The sequence below is a fragment of the Pimephales promelas genome, chromosome 13 (assembly GCF_988280905.1).
Source record: "Pimephales promelas chromosome 13, fPimPro1.hap1.1, whole genome shotgun sequence".
In the NCBI taxonomy this organism is placed as follows: domain Eukaryota; kingdom Metazoa; phylum Chordata; class Actinopteri; order Cypriniformes; family Leuciscidae; genus Pimephales; species Pimephales promelas.
The window spans coordinates 32,353,018-32,361,364 of record NC_142781.1 but is presented as its reverse complement, the minus strand read 5'-3'; the positions used below and the strand labels follow the sequence as shown (position 1 = coordinate 32,361,364).

Sequence of the window (8,347 nt, the reverse complement as noted above, 5' to 3'; positions counted from 1 at the left end):
TACTCCACTTTTTTTTGGAAATTGGCTCATTTTACAACTCCCTCAGAGTTAAACAGTTGAGTTTTACCGTTTTCGAATCCATTCAGACGATTTTCTGATATTTAGAAGAATATCTGTAACCAGACCGTTTCTGGTCTCATTAGAGACCTATTTCCAAAAAAAGTGGAGTATCCCTTTAAGAAGTTCATAGTGAGGCACTTAGAATTGAATTGAATCCATAAACATTCACATGATCAGTGTTTCAATATATAGACACAGGATGTATGCAGGTAAACATGATTTTAGTATTAAAAAAAGCTTACTTTCTGTGTAGTTATATTCAACTCTGTTGCCATGAAGTAATACAAATGTTCATAAAAGAATCAGTGCAAGTGCCTTTACGTTTTTGCTTTTAAAATCCACAAAAACAAGCTCTATTCCACTTCCATAAAGAAAACAGGGACAAGTCAAGTTAAAATGTTTGGGTTAATTATGCTACAGAATGAGCTTTAAAGGGACAGTTGCCCAAAAATGTTAGAAAATCTCATTTACTCACCATAATCCAGATATTTTTTTAATAATATGGATGTTATTTGGAAAACACACACACACACAAAATTGATAACATGCATGAAATGTCCAAAAAGTTCCAGATTAAGTATTTTTTTAATTACATTTTTAACCCAACATTTGGGTTTGTCCATATTTCATTTGCATTAGCATTTTTTAGAGAGTATGTTTTGTCATGTCAGTGGAACATGTTAAGAATTTAAAGTGAAATAAATTCACTGAATTATATATTTCTTTTAAATATATCATAGTGGTCTATCCCAAAACATAAAAACAATCTAAACAGGTCAACCAAGAATTTGTACCAGTTATGTCTGTCCTCTGTCCCAATGGGAACAATGAAAAGACCATCAAATGAGACGAGCAGCAGTGACAGTGTGTGTGTGTGTGTGTGTGTGGAGTGAAACTTTAAGCACTGTTGGAGAGAGTGTACAGTTTTCATCAAATTCAGACCTTGTGTGTATCAAAATGTGAGTCTCCAGTAAACTGGAATGTGATGTTGTCATTTTTCTCCTCTTCTTTATGCGTGCCTGTGTGTGATTTGCACATTCAGGTCATTCTCTGTCAGTCTCTGTCTGAACTGTGATTGACAGCTGCAGTCATGCTCCCTCGGGGCAGCTTACTTGCTCCTACATGAATCTCTCTTTCTCTCTCTCAGTCCATCCCATTCCACATTTTCCTCTTTCTCTCACTTCCTCTCCAACATGTAAACTCAGTTTCTCATGTCAGACAGTGATTGATATGTTCCTGTATTTACAACAATCAGCTCTACACTTGTGCCATCATAAAACACACATGCTTAAACACTTCTACTCGACTCAAAGTCCCACTGGGGAAATTCTCCATCATGATTAAGAACTCACAGAAGCGGCCGGTAAAACTAAAGCAAGCTAATTGTATTAAAATATCAATTAAAAATCAAGTCAAATTCATTGATCAAATTCAAAACAATGCAGTGGTCAAATAGTCAAATAGTGGCTAAAATAGCATAAGTAGAAAGAGCTTTATTGTATTTCTCAACCATATAATATATTTTAAAATAATTGCACACCATTTAGCAACTCAAGTCATCCAGCTTTTATTATATCCTAACATCGATCTAGTTTACTGCAGTGTCTCATTCCAGCCACAGAGCGAAGGCACAGAGTAACATTAACATAAATCAACACACTCAGATCTATGTTTAGATTGTTCTGACCAAGTAAAACAGCATGCTACCCCACATTTTTAATTTGTCAAATAAAGTGAACTGTACGAGTAGGCTAGTAATTCAGCACTTGCAGCTCATACGAATTAAATAAAACAATGTAAATTGAAGTGATCAAATGTAATTGTAACAGTTCAAGTTCAGGGGAGAAGGCAGATGCTAATCATAACTTTAATTGTAAAATAAACAAACAACAAAACGAAAGAAGCAGCCGACTGCAGAATCTATATGCAAAATAAAAACAGCTAATGTCCTGGCACTCGCTCATTTGTGTCATCAAGCGATGTCTTTGTTGTTTTGACTAAGCGCCATCTAGCGGCAAAAGTGCCTTTAATCGCTGGCAAACGATACTGGGCGCTTTTGCAGGTTTGTTCAAAATTATGATCCTTGGTAAATATTTACCTCATATTCAGCTCTCTTTTTGTTCTCTTATGTAAAGTACGTCTTCACTGTTTTACTGAGTACTCTGTGGGCGATTCAGTGCGTGAATGACTCTCGAACCGTTTAGTCCTAGAAAAGAACCGACTCAAAGCTGTGATTCATTCATGACGACACGACGGCGGGCATCGCTCATTCTGATGTTTAAACACGGCAGAAAATTGGAGACACGACACGACTGGTGAACTATCGTGAGGGAAGACGATTCTTAGGTCAGTGAATGTTAAATTTCCTCGTTAGACAATGAATTAGCAACATTATTTGTGAAGTTAATTGTGAGGGGTTTTAGCCGGGGTCATTAACGTTACACAGGTGCTGAGATGTAACGTTAAAGTTAGGCCCACCGAGTTGGGCCTAATGCAGTTGCTAAGGTGTTTTGGTGGTTACTATGACACATTGCTTAGGTCCCTTCTTCATTTTATAGTCTGTTAGCCAAACTGAAAAGTTTAATGCTAATGATTGGGGATTTGCCCAAGTAATGAATGATATTGATACTGATAGGCCTAGCTACTTAACTTAGCAAACACTGCTAACAAGTGTGTAAGAAGAACGTCAAATGTGTGTATGATCTGGTAGTGTGTGTGTGTACGAGTAGGTGTGTCTAATGTCTTAATAAGAGCTCTTTCACGCTGCTCTGTGTTGTTTGTGATGTGTAATTGTGTCGCTGTGCTCAGGGTGAGAGTCCGGAGCAAACGATACTGGGCGATTTTTTGCATGTTTGTTCAAAATTATGATCCTTGGTAAATATTCACCTCATATTCAGCTCTCTTTTTGTTCTCTGATGTAAAGTACGTCTTCACTGTTTTACTGAGTACTATGTGGGCGATTTAGTGCGTGAATGACTCTCGAACCGTTTAGTCCTAGAAAAGAACCGACTCAAAGCTGTGATTCATTCATCACGACGGCGGGCATCGCTCATTTTGATGTTTAAACACGGCAGAAAATTGGAGACACGACACGACTGGTGAACTATCGTGAGGGAAGACGATTCTTAGGTCAGTGAATGTTAAATTTCCTCGTTAGACAATGAATTAGCAACATTATTTGTGAAGTTAATTGTGAGGGGTTTTAGCCGGGGTCATTAACGTTACACAGGTGCTGAGATGTAACGTTAAAGTTAGGCCCACCGAGTTGGGCCTAATGCAGTTGCTAAGGTGTTTTGGTGGTTACTATGACATTGCTTAGGTCCCTTCTTCATTTTTATAGTCTGTTAGCCAAACTGAAAAGTTTATGCTAATGATTGGGGATTTGCCCAAGTAATGAATGATATTGATACTGATAGGCCTAGCTACTTAACTTAGCAAACACTGCTAACAAGTGTGTAAGAAGAACGTCAAATGTGTGTATGATCTGGGGTAGTGTGTGTGTGTACGAGTAGGTGTGTCTAATGTCTTAATAAGAGCTCTTTCACGCTGCTCTGTGTTGTTTGTGATGTGTAATTGTGTCGCTGTGCTCAGGGTGAGAGTCCGGAGCGTTACGGGAGCCGTTGTCAAATCTGCTGTTAAATCCGTTAAGAGCCGAAAATTAATTATCTAACCAGAGCAGGAATGATTCCAAGAGAAGGAGCCCGTGTGAGGAGACGCAGAGACAGCGAACATAAGGAGGTCGAAGCAACGCTACGAGTCACCAGACTTCACGTTAAGCTTGACTGACTAATTATTGCTTATAATTTGCGTTTGGATTAATTAACTAATTAGCTGGGAATGTCTGAAGGCGTAGCGCAGTCTGTGCATGTCAGAGTGAAGACTTTAATTATTGTGATATTTTTAATTAGAATCTGCAGCTGAGTGAGACACACATCCACACACATATAGGCTTCACTCAAATAGCAGCACACACAAAAAAATAACACACTTGTCTTGAGCACAAATAATCAAAACACGCATATTCCAGCTCAACAGCAAGGCCTTGGGTGGGTTTGAAATAAAATGTAGTTATTTTAACGAGTCTGACAAACGCATACATGTAAATAATATACACATAGCATGCACACAAGTAACATTTCAATCGGAATAATATAGAAAATATATATCCCCTATAAGATTTGTATAATGCATGCAGATTAAGCTCTTCTTAAACTGCATGTACATCCTTTCTCGTGCATAATTTAGCCCAGTGCTTGTATATGAAACCGATATCTGCAGATAATGAACATATGCTGGTGCTGAGGTAAATTCGGACACTGCAAGATGTCTCCGGCATCCATCTCTCTCCCTCCCTCTTTCTGAGAAGAGAGAAATGTGCATCGTCGACAGGATTCGGCTGTGCATCTGACTATTTTCCATCACAAGGGGCCAAGTTTAGTAAACAGGCAAAACTAATGAGGCACTTTGAGCTGCGAAGCGGAGCTTCAGCCCGGGGCCCGAGAGCCCGCTCGCACCTGATGGAGCCGAGAGACATCAAAGCAGAGGATTACAGCAGCGCCAGGGGCCACATTCACAGACTTATTATACGCCTCGTTCCTAATCCGGTTATCTGCAGAATATGGCTGTGTTTAGCAGGCCTTGGCCTCACACACACACACACACATACACACAACATGCAAGTACACAGTCACATATAGAATGCAAAAAAAAACACATGCACACACATCAAAAATAGACAACCACATGGCCACAAACACGCTTAAGAACACAACCTCATATTCATAACTAGAAAGCTTTCCAAACGCTTTATGTAATATTCATCCGCTGCTCATACATGATGCTTGAATCCTCCATAAGGTCACATTACTCTCCGACAGCAGGAATCCATCTGTCAGAGTGCCTCTTGTGTGTGTGTGTGTGTGTCTTCTGAAGGACTCGCAGCCCTGGGCGCATTTGTTGGATGTGTTTCTGTTGGTCAAGTTGGTGCTGTGGTCAGACTTGAAGAGAACACTGGACACACAGTGAAATGAAAGACAAATGTTTATGGGTGAAAACACGTCCGGGTCACATTTCACCCTAAAGAAATCACGTTTTGCATAAAGGACTTGCATTGAGACATTATTTTCATGACAGTTAAGCACATTTTACCTCCAAATTCCCATTACTGCACTGTGTTTTGAGTTTCTAATGGTTATATTTCCTACTATTTTCAGTGGGGATTCTCGTTACAGTAATACAATATTTTCATATTTAAATCAGCATAAATTAAAATGGCAGCACGACAAATAATACCGTGTTGTATAAATACTTTGCAATTTAAATATAATATATATATATATATATATATATATATGAGAACAGTTCACCTAAAAGTTCACCTTTGAACAACTCTTTTCTGCTAAATTAAAGTGATTAATGACCACAGCTGCTTAGCAAGATTATCAAGGCTGGCTTTTACTGAATAATATGGTCAAAGATATGATATGATAAATTCAGATTAATATTTCCTTATGCTTTTCTGATGATTATTTATTGTATGGCTCTTGAGCCCCTGTTCTCAATCCACTTTAATTGTTGTGGTCATTTTGCCAAACATTTAAAAAAAAAAGGTGAGTTTTGCACAACAAAGGACTGAGTAAATGATTTAATGCCTTAGATTTTCATGAAAATAATTTCCCAATGCAAACTTCTATAAGCAAAATATAATTTATTATTTGTTCTTTTGATTTTGTGCATGGTGAAATATGACCCAGGCATGCTTTTGACGGGTTTCGTGAGATTCACAGAAACTAGACTTTTAAAGTAAGTGAGAGGAGGAAAAAGACAACTTAAAATATGTAAAGTAAGGGAAGCAGGAGGGAGAAAGAGAACAGATAAAGGAGAAGAGATAGTATGTGAGAGAAAGAGGAGGAAATTCTGACACAGTGATTCAAACCGCATGTGTGTATGTGTGTGTCTTCATGTGTGTGTTTAGCTGCGAGGAAGGTCAGGTTCTGGCAGAGTTTAATCCTTGGATTGGCAGTTCTGCCCTCTGGTCTGTGCTGATTATCTCCCATAATGCATTGCTGCTCTCTGATAATGATTCTCTGGACTGTTTCGAAGTAATAATTTTCATTTAATAATTTTTTTTTCTTATTTAAACTTTTTTTTTTTTTACTATAATTTAAGTACTAAACTCTATTAGTCTCCTAATAACTGTAATGCTCAGCACTACTTTAAAAATTGTAATCATGCTGTACGACTAAGAAATCTAGTTTACATTTTCAACATGACATCATGACTTTTGCGTAAACATACACGCCACTTTCGAGTCAAGTGGCGTGTTATCTCTACGCATTTTGAGCTATCCGCGTGTATGCGGACGTGCCAGTCTGATATTTTACTGAATATTGCGCAGTATACTTTTTAGAAATAGAAAGTTATTATGCAACAATTTACTCATCTCCATGCACGTTTATTCAGCAAGCGGTGCATATGTGTGATTCTGCATCAAATCGCAATATTTGAATGATTTCTAAAGGATCATGTGACACTGAAGACTGGAACTTAAAATTCATTAAGTTTTTACATATTCAAATAGAAAACGGTATAAATTGTAATAATATTTCACGATATTATATTTTTGCTGTATTTTTTATCAAATAAATGTAGTCTTGGTGAGCAGAAGAGACTTCTTTCAACAACATTTTAAAATCTTACTTACTTTTGAACAGTAGTGTATATATACATCAGTAAATTAATATATGCACCTGAAAGTTAAAGTTTGAGCTTACTGTATTGTAGGAAATGTGCAGTGTTTGCTGTTGTAATAGTGTTTAAATGCACATAAAATGTGTGTAGCAGCAATAGCATATGGTATTCTGCTATTCCAAACACATTTCTCTCTCACTTACACACACATTCATGTTTGCAATTCACTGGAGTGTGGTAGATTTAGAATTAACCTTTATTTATATTTTTTGTCATAAAGGCAGCTATTAAGAGCCCTAATTAGGGTCTAAAGGGAATTGTGGCACACCGAGGAGGACAAACTACCTGCTGCGGGTGCGAGTATCTCCGTATCAGAGCACCGGTCAAAACACACTCAAACTCTACTAGCCCAGAGCGGGTGAGATAGAGAGAGTGTGGAGACAGCGAGAAAGAAAGAAAAAGAAAGAGAGAGAGAGAGTTAGGACAGTGAATCAATGAATAATTCATAAAACGCTGTTGTAATGTTCCGTCCTAACCCTGCAGGCCTGGTTAAGGTCAAGGATGGCTACTGTGTGTGTGGTGTGTGTGTGTGTGTGTTGAGTATGAGCTTTAGATTCTACAAAGCCAACTGGAATAATTCAGAACTGTAATGTACAACACAATATTTTACCCACCTTGCACAACACCGCAAAGATATCAACCTGCTATTTGAGGTCGATTTTAAACAGATTTGAACAACCCCCCTGACCCTTTATGAAACTTGTTCATGTTAAACTTCTCTAGAGAGGTCCTTTCACTTTTCTAAAGGATTTTCACATGGTGGATGATTAAATGGGAAAAGTCCCATAGATTTACATTACATTGAGGCAAACAGCCTTGAAACAACCCAGAACACTTTAGCAACTGCATAGGAATGAGTGAAAAAACACAACTACTACAAAGCCACTTAGCGAACACCAAAAAACACATAATTATGGCATATGAAAGAGCCAGTCACATGTTCTTTGTGAAATGTAGTTTAAAGTTATATTTAGCCTAAATTGAACTGAACAGCCGTGTGTTAATGTGTATATTCAATCTCCACATCAATCTGTGTGTGTAACTAATGAGGATGTTGGGTTTGATTTTTGTGAGTGGATGATTTGTTGTGTCTCATACACACAACCTTGCTAAAATCACCCAAAATCTATGGGGTTAGAAGAATTACTTTTCAAATGCAAGACTGTTTAACCCTTGTGCTGCATTAGATTTTTTAACACCGTTGAGTGCATTAAGGACCAAAAATGGCCACATATTAAACATTGCCTAAAATATTATATATTATTATTATTTTCCACTTTTACCAAGTTAAATCTTTTAACCAGCATCAGTCCTCATCATAACTACCAAAAATGTATTCAATTTCAGGATTTTAACCCTTTAATTACCAGTTTTGTTTGCGAAACCATCTATTTGTATAAGAGCAAAAAACACAAAAATGCAACTATTTTCAATAAACTAAATGCAAAGAGAAAACTTTAGATTTGGATTATCACAGTCCCACTTTGCAAAAAATCCCACTTAGCGCGTTAGAGACCAAAAATGGCCACCTATTAAA

The 8,347-nt window shown here is 37.5% G+C and overlaps 1 long non-coding RNA gene across 1 annotated transcript in view; it reads left to right on the top strand.

Moving 5' to 3' along the window:
• Positions 1 to 3,095: 3,095 nt before the first annotated feature.
• LOC148976876 (uncharacterized) overlaps positions 3,096 to 8,347 on the top strand; it is a 65,710-nt gene continuing 60,458 nt past the window's right edge. Inside the window, exon 1 of the long non-coding RNA XR_016146077.1 lies at positions 3,096 to 3,189. This is a non-coding gene — a long non-coding RNA (uncharacterized LOC148976876). The remainder of the gene's footprint in view (positions 3,190 to 8,347) is intronic.